This window comes from Hetaerina americana, unplaced genomic scaffold (genome assembly GCF_022747635.1).
Source record: "Hetaerina americana unplaced genomic scaffold, ioHetAmer1.1.p SCAF_65, whole genome shotgun sequence".
NCBI classification, from domain to species: domain Eukaryota; kingdom Metazoa; phylum Arthropoda; class Insecta; order Odonata; family Calopterygidae; genus Hetaerina; species Hetaerina americana.
The window spans coordinates 2,323,434-2,340,141 of record NW_027287261.1 but is presented as its reverse complement, the minus strand read 5'-3'; the positions used below and the strand labels follow the sequence as shown (position 1 = coordinate 2,340,141).

General features: G+C 38.7%; 1 non-coding gene across 1 annotated transcript; it reads left to right on the top strand.

The window, feature by feature from the left end:
- Nucleotides 1-553: 553 nt before the first annotated feature.
- TRNAM-CAU (transfer RNA methionine (anticodon CAU)) lies at nucleotides 554-625 on the top strand. Its single transcript has one exon. It is a non-coding gene; the product is annotated as a tRNA-Met (tRNA).
- The last annotated feature ends 16,083 nt before the right edge of the window (nucleotides 626-16,708 follow it).

The following is a 16,708-nucleotide window of genomic DNA, read 5'->3' as shown; positions in this document are numbered from 1 at the left end:
ACATTCCAACTGAACTAATATAAATGTTTAGGAAAAATTGGAGGAAGAGTCTATATGGATTACGAGTGCATATATGGTGAGTTTTTAATAATTTTAACAATATGAAAGATGATTCACTATTACGATCACTTGATATTGTTAAAAATAACCTCATTTAAATTTGCCGGAGCGTTGGTGAAGTACGGGTGCCATAAAAATTTGACTGGAAATGTATAAGGTAAATGAAATTTTTTATTCACACCCGGAGCCTTGAGTTATATTAGGTGAATTATTTATAGTAGTGAGATTAAAAATAATGATAAGTATTTAGGATCCATGTTCGGTTTTTAAATAAAGAGGGATGAAAAGGATGGATAGAGGGAAGCCAAATAATTAACGAGTCCATGCTTGTAAGAAAACATTTAACCTTAATATGGTTCGTGAAATACCTCATATATGTACAAAATCACACAAACTTTTAGTCGTTCACTCAAATCGCAAACTCAAAATCATTGGCATTACGGCCATGACTTCATTTTTCTCAAATGTTGGTCGAATCCGCTGATTTAACATCGCCTCGGTAGCGCAGTAGGCAGCGCTTAAGTCTCATAATCTTAAGGTCGTGAGTTCGATCCTCACCCGGGCATATATTTTTCATTCAATGGATGAAAGTACGGGAGGAAATGCTCCATTATTTTGTTCAAAGGGAGTCCATGTCTTCTTATCTAAACTCATACAATTAGCAAAGGACTAATATGAACTATTTGCAGGAATTGTTTGCAATAGGAAGTCTTTTGATGAAAATTTTAGCAAATCGTCCGGTGTGACAAGTGCGTTTAGTTGGTAGCGTTAGTCAAAGACTGGTGATGAGAAGTTGAAACAGTGAAACTATACAAATATATGTCAAACTATATATATAATATATATATATTTATATATATATTATATATATATAACGCTTGTGGCTTAACTTATATATATATATATATATATATATATATATATATATATATAAACAATATATGTTTATATATATATTAATATATAAGATAAGCCACAAGCGTTAGGAGTGGCGATGGAATATGACGCTTATAAACACAAAATAAAGAGACAGACCGAAATATTAAAAGACCTAAACTGACCGTTTAGGTCTTTTAATATTTCGGTGGCAAAACCACCTTTCTAAACGGAAGGAAGAAAACTTATACCATCGCCACGCTTTTGACTGATCTTATATTCACTCTTGTGGACATTTTTCGTGAGAACGTTTGTATTATACGGTTACATTAAGGCCTTAGAAACTGAAGTAAACACAAAACCTGACGAGTCTCGCATTCAAAGATAGGTAAGAGAGGGACGACGGTTTATGTTGATGACGTTGGAATTTCGTTAATTTTATTTCCAAGTTTCCAATCTTCCCTATGGGATCCATCGGGCCAAACTTATTCAAAGAACATAGCTCCTCCATCCTGGTCGTCTTATTATGAAAACTTGGATCGAATGACACATTTCTTATGGGTAAATATTAAACGACGCATATTATGAATTCATAACATACTTAATGCTGGAACCTTGTACAAAATGTACAAAGATAATTGGTTTTTAGTACATACAGTTATTTTCCACCCTCTTCCATACCAATTGGCGCAATGTGGTTGGAAGCGAAGCGAAGCTTTAGCTTGAAGCCGCGAAGCGATCGATATCGCCGCGCAAATAGCGAACTGCTGAGCGAAATAACCTGAGAGACACACCATTAGTTTTCTTTTGAAATAATTACTTCACGAGAAAATCGTTAATTTTCTCTCAGTCCATAATACGCCGTCACCCAAAAGAGCAAGGAACATGGCTGACGCGGTTTCTATGCATTTTCGTTCGAAACCGCGCGGGCAAAATAATCGAAGGCAGTCGCTCATCCGTTGTGTGAAGGAACTCACTCTCCCCCGAGGGACAAATCTCCATTTCAATGTTTTGGGCATTCAATAGCGATTGCAGAGCAAAGTATGACCGTACTCAACACCTGACATTCGAACTTTTAATATATGAAACGTAAATTTGTGTTATTTCAATAGATAGTATCCCGCAGTCTTTCAAAACAAGAGGACACAAGAATCTTCCATATCACAGAACAGTTACGAAGACAGATGAAAGGACTCTAAGAAGTTTAACACCAAATATTCTATGCATTATTAACGATGAAAGGCTTTCACATTGAGCTAAGAATTTAAAATACGTAAATTCAATAAAGCAAACTAACAAGATACGTATTGTAGCTATGGGCGCCATTAGTAACGTTTCACACACGACACTACATTAACTGCGTAGGAACAACATTTATGCTACTAGTCTATACATATACGAGTACTCGTATATATACATACATACATGGGGTACCCGGGCAAGACTCTTTGAAAACTCTCAGCTCCACCCAAGCTGTGGGATTTTTCGAGTACCAGATCTTCCAGGGAAGCCAGAGCCGACACAGGGAAAGGAACTTGCCCCTCCTACCGTGATATGTGAATGTCACACGCCGTTGGGTTTAGTACTGGGTAAATTATACCATCACCTTCCAAACCGACCTTCAAGTTGATTACAGTGTTTTATATATTAATATGCAGGAGTTTTATATATAATAATTACATATAAACCATAAACACAGTGTTCAGCCTTAAGGTCAGTTTGATAGGTGATGGTAGAGTTCACGCAGTACGAAGCCCGACGGCGTGTGAAATTCACACATCACAGTAGGAGGGCTAATTCCTTTCCCTGTGCCGGTACCAGATCTTCACAGGAAGATAGAAACCAAAGACCGAAAAATCACAAAGCTCAATTAGCGTTCTGGGTGCCCAGAGAGGCTTGCCCCGGAATATATAGCCATGTATATCCATACATATATATACCTGCCTCACATGGACTACAACCATGACGTAGTTGGAAGGGCTTGCGCGTTCCGTTAACCCCTAGAGCTGTGCTGGCGGGAGTAATTATAACTGCCCTGGTAGGGTCACCCGTGCCATATAGTTCGAAATTTAGGAGCCAGACGAAAGGTAGACCACGCAGCGACTGTTCCTCAGTGAGGTGGCTGAAAAATAATTTTGTAATAAAGGGTAGCGTACGTTTCAAAAAGATAAAGCAGGGTGGCTGGTTAGGAAATGGTATGTAGAAGCATTAAATGGATTGACAAGGAAGGAGTACCAGCAGGCTGTAGAGAAAATTACGGATGAGGATATAGAGCTGAGAACTGGGAATGTATCAAGATACGGATATCGAAAGCCGCAAATGAAACTATAGGAGCCGTTAATGGGAAAAGGGCAAGGAAACCATGGATCACGGATGAGATGATTAGAAAGATACGTGAGAGAAGAAAATTGAAGAGTAAACACAGAGTTAGGCTAAAGGAAGTAGAAAGAGTTGAACAATGAATTGAGACGGGCAACAAATGAAGCAAAATAAGCATGGTGGAAGACGGAGTGCGAGGATATGGAAAGTTTGCAGAGGAATGGTGAAATTGGTGCGCTATACAGCATGGTTAAATCAATAACCAAAGCCAACTTTTAAAAATTCCAATAAACTACTGGATATCTGCAAGATGCTGCTCAATGCGAATAATTTTTAAACCCTGAAATTGTTGTATTGTTAAATATAAGTATAACTTTGGACTTGTTCTATCCTACTATCCGACTGTACCTACCGCGCTCATAGTGTAGAAAAAAGTTTTTAAAAATAAGGAATACAAATAATCGAATAGGGATATTTCCAAACTTACCAATGAGTCCTATTCTCCTATTTCATTTGGGAGCTTCCTCTAGCGTATACTTCTCCTGGCCATACGCTCCACGCGAAAATCTGAAGTTGATCGGTCGCTCTAGACATAAACCAGCTGACGATGCGGTCATTCCTGGTCTCGCTTCGGAAATACTGAAAAGCATTAAAAATTAATATTATTTCACGATATGAATTCACTTAAACACAGATCAAACAGATTTTAAAATGTTCAAAGAACTAAATTATTCCCGGTATTTTACCGGGTTTAAGATTGGCATATTTTTTTTCAATTTAGTCAACAATCTCAAATTAAAATACATGTCATCACATATAAATTTACGAAAATCTTTCGAAATAGTCATAATTATCAGTAATTACTTATTCAAATCAAGTACCTGAATAAGAATAAAAGTGATGCTTTATAAGGTTATTCAAGCTCCATAAATGAAATAATACGCTAATAATTTTTACAGCATCCTTGAGGATGCATACAGTCGCAAATAATTTATAAAAAAACCCGAAAAAATATAATCGTCTACACAAAAGTCTCTCGGTTACAAACTTCGAATCCAACTATGGACCCATTGCTTTTGCCGCGGGAGTTTTAACCGATTTGGCAATATTCGATAAAACAAAACTTGAGCAAAACTGACTCGTGCGAAATGCAACATAGGTCTCGAAAGTTGTCAACACCCGGTTGGTGAAAAATAAAAGATTTTTTCAGCTAAAATCCAAAGTGATGGGAGTTTCTCTTCGTTCACTTTTTTCGGGAGAAAAATGAGCAAATATTTGTCGCCCTGACATCGCCCATCATCATCGTTTGTGGGATTTTTATTGGACAAATCAGTTCGGCTACCGAGTCGGCAAAGCAGCACAAATACCTCCCCTCCCCCGAATCCGCGGTGACCGTGACGGTAGGAAAAGGAAGCACTCGTCTAAAAAAAAAGAGGGTCGGAATGCGCGGAATCCGCAACATCTAAAGCCGTTGACACACAGTGGGGCACGCGGGGACTCGGAAGTTACGTACGTAGAGGGAGGAGAGAGGAACGGATTCCCGATTACAGTGAAAGTATAACGAAAGTTACCGATAAAAGGAAAACACATTCTTGGCCCCCACGCGACTCCATAAAAATAAACCTGTCGTCGTTTCCATGGCCAGGCGACCAGTGGTGGACACTCGTAAAAAAATTCTCACAGTATTATATAAAAAATGGAACGGAAGGAGAATCCCTAAAAAATGAGAAGAAGAATGTAAATGACCATTTTTCACTTCCCAAGCGTTCCATACAAATAGAAAAAAAATTTTCTTGAAGCACCTAACAAGTTAGAATAACACAGTAAAAAAAGGTATTTTTTTCATAATTCCTCTCTTAAGGAGTTGCGATTGCCAAAGGTATGCCGGCCAAAAAATGAGCATGATTAAAAACGTAAGGAAAAATTTCTGTCATTTAAAAGCGAGCACTTCTTCATAACAAACAAATATTTCAAAATTCAACTTCAAGAAAAGAGAAAAAATTAAATGGAGTGATAACTAACTTAAAATAACATGGAAAATATTCGATGTGTTCAGGTTTAAATCTGTGGAAATCCATTATCACAGGAGTAAAAATACCAATTCATCTTTCCAACTTAATTTTATTTGGCACAAGTAGTTTCGAAGCGATCGGCGTCATCCTCAGGTACGGGTTGAGGGTTGACGGAGACCTGAACATGACGCCGATGCGTCGAAACTAGTTTTACCGAATAAAATTCAACTGGAAAGCTACATTGGTATTTTTACTTCTGTGATTCGATGGTAGTCTACCACTTATAATAGGTTTTTGGCGGACACAAACCGGACGGTTCTTAAGTTCTTATCCTACTCAACCAGAAAAAAACCTTATGCCCCATACCAGAATAAAATGTTCTTCGATACCGCAGGCTTTCTATCTCCCTTCATTCCATCCAAAACGCCTTTTCCTAACTCTACCTCACTAGCTCATCGTCCACCCATATATATCACAGTCCTACATATCCCATCGCCCATTAAAATACTCTGCATCCACCTTTCCCGCCTCATTTGAATTTCTAACAAACAACCCTCTCTCCGTGTCTAGTACTTCGTTTATTTCCCTTTTCGGTCCATTTCAGCTTTCCAATCCCCCTGCACATCCATATTTCAAAATGCTATGAAATAATGTAAGCGAAAAAACAAGTTATATTGCTGAATCAAGGGTTGATGAGGCTCTATTAATACTATGGGTGTTTTTATTATTTTATTTTTCAATCCCCGGTATTCAACGGCAATCTCTTACGGAGGTTTGTCCGTCAATGCGCGAGTCGATTTCCAGTAAAAATGCTATCATCTTAGATCCATAGGGGTGAATTTATAAAAATATCCCTTCAATCCGCGAAAAAAGAGATATTTTTTTCAATTACAACAGTTCAAATGAAATAGTTAATTTTTTTAACACGAATTAACCGCAATAACTATCCTAGAAATTTTTTCACATGGAATGTGTCCGGCTAAAATATTCATTCACCTTCGCATATTATTTCGCATTGATGTGTAAGTTAAATATTTAATTCCATATCGTGGTGTTCTTAATAAAAATAAATCAATGGTTTATTTAAAAACACGAAAAAATTTATTGGAAAAAATCTCATGAGAAACACCGCATCAAACAAACATAAACTTGCCATGGAATTTGGTAAACACAATAATTTTAAAAAACATCCGTGAGATATGAGCAATGTTGCCAGATCATGTATCGATAACAGCGCCATTAATTTTGAACCTACCCAATATTTTTAAAAATCTCACAACATTGGCATTATATTTAATGAATTACGTCGATGGTGTATGACTATTAGTTAACTCTTTCGACCTTTATTCACAGTGTCCTTTGTAAGTACGTTAGATATGACATTTTTACTGGATGAAGTATTCATATTTTAACTTATTCCCTCCTAGAGTACTTGAAAAATACGTTACTTTCAATTAAAAATACAAAAAAATGACATATAGTTACGTTTTATAAAATTTCAAACAATTAACAAGAGAGATTCAATTACATATACACCAATATCGAGGAAAGCAACGAATACTTGTGATAATGGGTAAACCTCTTTTTTTGCGAATGAGTTTCAGGTAATACAGAAGTAATTTCTATTTAGAAGAAAATGTATATGAATATGAAGAATTTATTAGAAATGCGTATTTATTTTAATGAGTAACACGTCTGAAGAATTGCAATCGATATGTTATTCGCTGTATTTTAAATGTGATTGACATTTATTTGAGAAGTGATAGGTGGCCCATTGCCAGTGACTAGTTGATGAGTGGATTTTTGTTGATTCAAATCCTAATTCACGTTTAATGTAATCCGTGACCTACCCTGGAAAAAATATACATAGGGCCTATAGGTAATATTTATGTTTGAACAACATTAATTGGGGAAAATTTCTTTGAAAATACATTTGTAGAAAGGTCATCATTATGTCATACTATTTCAATGCGACTGTGGCGAAATTTGAAAATGTTACAACATTAATTTCTTAGATAATTTATCGATGAGCCCAAGAGTTTTTGTCCAGAGAAAATCTGCCATATTCGTCAAAAATTGTCGCGATGAGAAGACGAGTGTGACCGGTGTTTCAGAGGAATTAGGATAGGATTCGCTTTGAGATGCGAAGAAAACAAGCGAGACTTAGACTTACTTTAAATTAGGTCCAGAACACAAGAGTTTAGCAATGAAACTAAGGGAATTGTTATGACTCCACACTATTTGGGTAGGTTAGACCACAAAGATAAGATAAGGGACTCCAGAAGAGAAAGATACAATTCGTTCTTTCCCCGGATAATGATGAATCATAATAGTAATAAATCATAGTCTCCATTTGTACAACCATACTCCGTTCGTAATTCTCAACGATTGTCCTTCTCATAGTATCACATTGCTCCCCAATTTGGTCCACGTCCGCCCCAACTTATCTAAAATTCCTCGATTGCATCTCTCACTTCTTTGCCAAAATAATCAAACATCGAGTCCCACATTTCCGCAATATGTCCTCAAATGCTGTTCTGTTTTCTTTATCAATTAAAGCTGATTTAAAACTCCTCCACAACACACTAAACTCGACTATTGATTGCCTTGAACTGATCTCTCTCCTCGACTTCAGAATACCAACTCGATCCACGCACACTCACTCCCAACTCCATCTGCCTATTCCTAGGATATCTCTCACTAAGCGCTCACCTTTATTTCGCCTCTCCTCCCTTCTAAAGTCATTCTATCACACTGTAGATCCTTTTAATTTATCATGCAACCATTTCACCACCCAAGCCTTATCCCACCTGCCAACAAATTAAATGTTTCCCCTGTCCACGTTTTGGCTCTCTTTGTTTATTGTTATGCTGTTATTGTATTGTGTCCTCTTTCATTCACTGTAAATTGGCACTACTGCTACATCTGAATAATGTTTTAAATAAATAAGTCATAATAGTAACAGTAAACACATTCGAATTACCAGCGAGGACAAGATTAAACGCAAAGTAGATATCTGGTGTATTCTTAGGTCCATGTGCACGTGTATGCTAGCTGCTAGTATATGTATGTACGTGTGTATAAGTTAAAATGTGGTTTTTTATAAATATATACGTTTCTATTGGTATGAATTGGCATGAATTTGTAGGTTTTACATGTGGTTTATTCTGGCTTACGGGTGGTGTCACACCCAAACGCCCTTGCGGCGGCTTGTGGGATATTTGTGTAGACGTATCTGAGTATATTTTCGCCCATCGCTAGCAAAAATTATGGCCATTAATATATGTGTGATTTATAGAATTGATCCTGAATCATAAAATAGATAGATCCCCTCCTAATAGAGCAATTTATCCCACGAAAAGTTCCGACAAAAAAATATTTCAGAGGGGAATGATATTTTCTCCAGGCCCTGGCAACGCGTTTTCGCTGACTACGAGGCATTTGCTAACATGGCTGAGATAAACGGTTGCGCTTTCTTACCATTAGTTCCAGTGATACGATCATCTAATTAACACACGTCACAAGCAATAAGAAGTTTCAATTTCGCCTTCAACGCACACTCCTTCGCCTGACAACAAGTCTCCATCATTCTTCGTTAATAGTATCTCAAATCTAGAAATCTGGCTGGTACGTAAAATCAGCAACATCCTTCTCCGCTCGTAAAAATAAATAGAAGCATTAATATACTTAATAAGGACTCTACAAATACATTGGAACAGCTCAATACAAATTCATAGGTCACAGGTTGAAACTTTTTAGAGTGTAAAGCTATGAAAGGAACCCTATTGTACGATGTTATCAACCTCAAATACGTGGGGGTTACGTTTTTAAAATAATTATTACTAAAAAATAACCGAGATATCCGGATGACATGCATTCTGCACAATAATTGATCCTTAAGTGCATAATGTTGTAAAATACAGTTATTAATTTTGATTTTTTTGTTTCAAGATGATTGAACGACGCCCTATAATTCCATAGTACTTTTACTGACTTTCCTAAATTTTCTTAATTCTCGTTAATGACTAACAATAAAAGAAAATATGTCGAGGAAAGGAGTGAGACGAGATCCCTATCATCCCCTTCCCCTCTCGTCTTAAATCTCGTATCCTCAAAAGGACCTCACTAGGCACGGACACGATTGGTGCGGCAGTTAGTTTTCTGGGTTCCAACACAGAGAGCCCAAGTTTGAATCCCGGTATTGGCTAGATATGGCAAGAGTATTCCGATCCCTACTTTTGGTGGCATTCGGAGTGTCCTCAAGTACAGCACGTCAACCGTCGGTTGGGGCGTTGAAACTCGAGGTCCCCTGGTGTCATTCGTAATTAGAAAAGTCTAATGCCGACGCCGGGTTTCCTTCTCAACAACCATTCTTCCCTACTCTCCAAATCTCTCCGAAAATCCAGCTTCGACCATACTATATAATTATCCCTAATGGCGTAGATGACTTCAGCCATATATCGCCTCCCCTAAGAACAACTACATTCAGGCTTTTATCACCTTAACCTAACTTTTCCCATCCCCGATACTATCTGCACAGAAATCCCATTTTTTACGTTAGTTTATGAGGCTCGCCACTCTCCCTGGATATATAACCCACCCGTTGGGCATGCAAAGCCAGCCAGTCCACTTTAAACATACCCATGGTGAGACCGCAATTGTATACAAAGGATACATATGCACCGACGGCAGAGAGGAGACGTGGGGCAGGAAGAAGGGAAAAAGCAAGCTGGAGCCGTTCCGTGGAAGTGGCAACATTGGAGTTAATGCCCATGAAGAAATAAAAGGAAGACGATAATAATAGAGGGAGGGAGGACAAAAAAACGATAGTTATCCCTTCTTCTCAAAGTTTCTCAATGCGAACGATGACATAACTATAAACCCGGCGCTAACGAAAGATCCATCCACGATCGCTCTCCAGGGAATGCCTCCAAATGTTCATTTACTAAGGCCCCTGAGTCAAGAAGAACGTTTTTAAAAAAATCAGATTTAATTGGACAAACAAAATGGTAAGTGTGTGTTTGTGCGTGTGCATGTTATATATATATATATATATATATATATATATATATATATATATATATATATATAACATATATATATATATGTATATATATATATATATATATATACATATATATATATCCCCTCTCCGGACTACAACCTTGACGTAGTGGAAGGGCTTGTGCATTCCGATGACCCCTAGAGCTGTGCTGGCGGGAGTAATAATAATTGTCTCCTGGTAGGGTCACCCATGCCAGATAGGTCGAAGGTTAGTAGCCAGACGAAAGGTAGTCCACGCAGCGACTGTTCCTCAGTGAGGCGGCTGCAATGGCGTCTGATCCCAGTGGGGCGGCCAGTGAGTGATGGTATCACGTTAAAAACACTATTGAGGAAGACAACGGGAAACCTCTTCAATTATCATTCCCAAGATTTACATGATGGACCATACAGAGATTTTGAGTCCTGGCAACTACGGGTCTCGGCCTCTTCATCTCTAAATACCTTCTTCCACCCTTCATCCCGTCCAGCATCCCTATCCTGTTCCTTCCCTTTCCTCGTTTGCCCAACATTCTTCCCTCAATCACAGTCTTCAACATCCCGCTGCCTCTCCATACCACCTTCATCCACTTTTCCTGCCCCCATAGGATTGCTCCCAACAAACCCCTCTCTTCGCCCACCATTCCAAGTACTTCCTCATTTGATTTCTTCTCTGTCCATTTCACCTTCTCCATTCTTCTCCACACCCACATTTCAAAAGCCTCCAGTCTACATATATCCTCCTGCTTCAATGAACACGTTTCCGCGCCATACATAGCTACGCTCCATATCAAAGTTTTTACGAGTCTTTTCTTAATATCCTTAATCAACGTCCCTGTCATCAACTGTCTCCTCCTTGTGAAAGCCTCGTTGCCTAGCGCAATTCTTCTCCTTACGTCCCTACTACTTTGACCGTGTTGGTCCAAAACACTTCCGAGGTACGTAAACTGTTCCACCTCTGTACCTTACACCTCTTCCTAACACTGCCCATCCGGATTCCCTGTTCCCCACCCGCACCTGAGCAGTCTGAGACATGTACAGGTTGCGGATTAGCCTCCTTTCCCTCCAATCTATTCCTATTTTCTGCAATATACTCATTAGTTTTTCCCAATTCATTCCATGAAACGCTTTTTTCGAAATCTACGAAACCGGCAAATACCTACCTTCTGGTTGTGTTCTATATTCCTCTCGATCAACAATCTCATTACTGCAATGGCATCACGCGTACCTCTCCCCTTCCTAAACCCAAACTGATTATCCCCTAAGTAATCATTTGCCCTAGTCTCTATCGTTTTTTTTTATGATCCTAAGAACAACTTTAGCTGCGTGGCATATCAAACTTATTGTCCTATAGTCCTCACATGATGTAGCCTTTACCTTTTCAGAATAGGAACTAAAACAGATCTAACAAAGTCTTCGGGCCAGATTCCTTCCTCATAGACACTACGAATGAGCCCATATAGCCTCTTCCTCCCACATTTTCCTAAGCATTTCGACAGTTGCGCGGGAATGTTACCCACCCCCACGGCCTTATTTAGTTTCATCTCCCTTAATGCCCTTTCTATCTCATTGTCTAGTATGCCTGGACCTAAGCTATCTTCCTCTACGTCATGTTCCTTTTATATGTCTAACTTTGTTGGGGTAAGCTCTTTACTATAGAGTTCTTCTATATATTCCTTCCATCTCTCTTGGATCTTTCCTGCGTCAACTATTACCTTACCCGTCTTATCTCTAACTGCAATCGTTTATCTCCTTTTCTTACTTCCCGATGAAGATTTAACTTTGCTGTACAGCGCACCGATTTCACTCTTCCTCTGCAGACATTCCATATCCTCGCACTGCGTCTTCCACCATGCTTATTTTGCTTTATTTGTTGCCCGCCTCAATTTATTGTTTAATTCTTTGTACTTCATTTTTCCCAACTCTGTATTTTCTCCGCTCATTCATCCTTGTAATCATCTCATCCGTGATCCATGGTTTCCTAGTCCTTTTACTGTTAACCGTTCCAATAGTGTCTTTTGCTGCTTTGGACAACCCTTTCTTGATACTTTCCCATTTTTCTTCGATAGTACTTAGCTCTTTACATCCACCATGATTTCCTCTACCGCCTGTTTTTATTCCTTCCTTTTCAAATCACATAATGCTTCTACATTCCAAAAAAAATGTATATATTTATTTATTTATATATTGATAGACGTGCCGTCGTTACGTACACCAGACATGTGAGTGTCCTTTCTCTGTTTTTCCATGGATATATGTTTTGATCAAAGTTTATATATATATATATATATATATATATATATATATATATAAACGACGGGTCGCGATAGTCCAGGGGGTAGAGCGTTGGACTACTGACCGGATGGTCCCCGGTTCCTTTCCCAAGCAAGTCTCTGGGCACCTGCACCTCCACCGAAGCTATGTGATTTTTCCGGTACCGGGGAAACCATAACCGGCACAGGTAAAGGAACTGCCCCCCCTACCCTGATGTGTGAATTTCACACGCCGTCGGGCTTAGTAAGGATGAACTACCATCACCTAACAAACCGACCTTCGGGTTTATTGCTGTGTTTATGGTGAATATAAACGATATACACAAACATTCGATAAATATACGGACGATACATATACATATATATTACTACCTTCCTCCATTCACTGAATAGCATTAAAATACCCTTCCATCGGATCGGGCACTACTCCCTCCCACCTATGTTTAAAAGCAGTTGAAAATTAATATATAGTGCGAAATAAATGAAATAACGTACGAGGGTCATCCGGAAAGTAGTACCCGTTCGTGCCGCATGAAGTGCTGACGACGCGAGTAGCCGCTGGACGAGGTCAGATAGCTTCAGTGGCTTGTCTGCCTTCTCTGAGCCAAGTTGCGTGACGCTAGCATTGCCTGTGTTGTTTCTGTGATTGTTTACAATGTTTAAAAAAATTGAGAACGCCGCCAGTTGTGAAGTGAGGGCAGTGATTAAATTCCTCAATGCAAGAAACGTTCGCCCATGTGATATTCATCGCCAATTAAAGGAGGTGTATGGAGACAATGTAATGGACGAGTCGTCTGTTCGGCGGTGGTGTCGCAACTTCAACATGGGGAGGGGGAACACACACGACGATGAGCGTTCGGGGAGACCGTCTGTCATTACAGACCAACTGGTGAGCTCAGTTGACGAATTCGTGAGGAACGATCGGCGCGTCACAATTGATGACATCTGTGAGCATTTTCCCAATGTTTCTCGAACAATTGTTCATGAAATTGTTAAACACCATCTGCATTATGCAAAATTTTGTGCAAGATGGGTCCCTCGCGTATCTCAATGAGCTGGCGGCGAAGGACTATGCAGCAGGAATACAGAAACTTGTCACACGTTATGACAAATGCCTTAATTTGCTTGGAGATTATGTTGAGAAGTAGTTTAAAGTATCCTCTTTCAAATAAAATTTTTTATGTTTGTTAATATTTACTTTTGTGTCTTTACTTCACGAACGGGTACTACTTTCCGGATGACCCTCGTACATTTTGCTGGTTTTACTGCCCTTTTCCCTCGTCCCAATTGCTCACAACTAGAAGATTCCTCCCCTTTTTTTGGTGGCGCGGGTAAAAAAAGTTGGGTGAACTCGATCAAATTATGCGGGGATCATAAATAAAAACGTCAAGGGCACGCTTATCCCTGAAATTCAGGACACACTCGAAATAATTAACATATATCGACCTACCTACAACCCTGTATGCATTGTCATGCGCGGTCAACAAACGAGCGCTATTTTTTTTAATGAGTTGATATTAATTTTTCCACCGAACACCAAGTCACATCAGCATAATAATTAATGATTAGGAACTATTTGAAATATAAGTTCTATGCGAGGAAAATCGAAGTGTCGTTTTAATAAGAAACAACTTCGTTGTTGATTTCACGAAAACCTGAACACGATGCGACTGTTGGCTTCTACTACGTGACAACTTCAGGTAACATTATTTTTCTTACGACCTTTGGATTAAGGAATTAATTTTACCTTACTTAATCCTAAAGATAATACGTAAAATTAAGGCAGATTCGGGAGTTTGGTTCACCGACTGAAAAGGTACTTCCGCCCCTGGGACAACCCGTATTGAATTTCAATTACAGAAAATTTTAAATAGGATTAGATTGGACGAATTACATAGCTAACGATGCGATCGGTCGTTAAAAACTCACGATGAATGTCCTATGTTTAGTTTCAAAATTGTTTAAAAGGTGCAGCAGTTTCGTTTCTTAAAAAAAAACAAACATGGTCTATCCCGTCATTATCGTCACGTGAAATATTCAAGAGTTCACCCACGGGTAAAACGATGAAACATATGTTGAAGTATATGAGGAACTGTGGTTTCTGCTTGTAACTGCAAACGTCTGTGATATTTCTTTCGAGTGACATCGTGTAATTTGATTCATGCTCAGCTTAAACGTGAGAAGAATGAGCATAAAAACATTTAACCCTCTCCAAATAAGGTCAGCGTGTGGAATATTTCCCAGTCCGATGAACAAGCATTAACGTTTTTAAAACTGTATATTCTGATAAATTTAATTTTCACTTAATGTTCCAGTATTTATTTAAAATGCCTGATTTTAATATTAATTAACGCGTAACCCCATTGTTGAACTTTCCCATGCGGTTTTAAAATTAAATATCAACTAATTTGACGATGGTCTAAAGGATTAAATATATGGAAATTGCTCATGTACAAATTGAAAATGCGATGCGAAAATTTACATTTACCAATGTCACCAATGTGGTGAAATTATATGGAATGTGAGTGCAAGGAAATAATAATATAATTTATTCTTAAAAAGCTTAACAAAATGCGAGAGAAATTATTCGGCAATATGCAGTTTCTACTTCTAGATTGTAGCCTGCAAGTTTCCACTTTGGTATGTGCCAGGAAGTGATTCAAAATCAGACCTGCAACATGAAAAATTACTTTTTTCTTAATTTTAATCAACTGTATGTTACTTGTAGAATATTTAAAATAATTTTCATTATGATAGCTGTAATTATATGTAATACGGTATCCAATTGAGACATACGATACTTCTCTGCCAACACGAGAGGAGCTGTTAGTGATAAGACGGATAATAACTAAGGCTTGCCGAGTATATTTTCCCACTTTTCCCGGATTTCTCCACCTTTGGCGCCAATTCGAATGCATTTTTGCCAAATGTCGCTATCGCAATTCATCGCGATTCGGGCGCATTCAACCACGCTGCTAACAAAAATCTCCTATTTTACAACATTTATATTCGCTACTCTTCCGCGCCCAGAGATATACAAAATAATTTCACACAGATTGAAAAATATTCGGATAGGAACACGAAATATTGAGTGATATGAATGAACTGAAATTTGAGATCAAGAGCTATAAATTGGCATATCCCTCATTAAACGTATTTTTACAACTACATATGAAAAAAATGACCCAACTAAAATTAACTGAAATCTGGAGTTTTAGATAGATCTATATCATATCCCGGAAGCTTCCATAGGGGCTTTGGTCAAGGGTTATTCGGTCACCAGCTATAAGAGTAAATGATGATTAATGATTAATGGCTTTGAGGAAGTTGAAGCTGTCGTAGTGGTTTGATCGGAAAACGCACGAGGGAAAAATGGTTCCTAAATATCGATCAGTTGGGCAGTCAATTCCTCATAATTGTTCGTTGTAGTCTCACCTACCAATGTAATACTGCTCTTCATTATTCCATCTGTGTCAGAGTGAATCTCGAAACGATCATTTCCATACTTCGTAACGATTCGTCATGAAAAGGTGTGTCAGGGTCTGTATACAGGTATCTGGTTCGATTTAAATATGCAAGTTGTATTGCACATGGTCCCAAATGCACGAAGTGTATTACGTGTGAGGTCTAAACAAAGGGGATATAACGGCTTTCTGCATAGATTTTTCATATGAATGTGCCCGACGTTAAGGAGGACGTGGTAGTCCAGTGGGTAGAGAGTTGGACTACTGACCAGAGGACCCTGGTTCGATTATTGGTGAAGCGTCTGAGTACCCTCAACTTCACTCAAGCTGTGTGTTGCTTCAGGTACCAGATCTTCCTGATAAACCACATATATCGCAGAGAAAGGAACTGGGCCCCCTTCTTACTCTGATGTGTGAGTTCCACTCGCCGTTGGGCTTTGTGCGTACGAGAGCTCTGCCCTCACCTATCACACCAACCGTCAGGTTGATAACCGCGGTTCCAGCCGTTAGGTACCGTAACCCAGGGTAAAAAAACATTATCGCTATGTCGAACCAAGAAATTGGGGTACATTTTAGGCATCGGAGGGTAGGTACCAGAACATGTGGTACCTAAGATAACAAAATTCGCTAGGTGAAGGCACTTTCCTATTATGGCAGCTCCTTG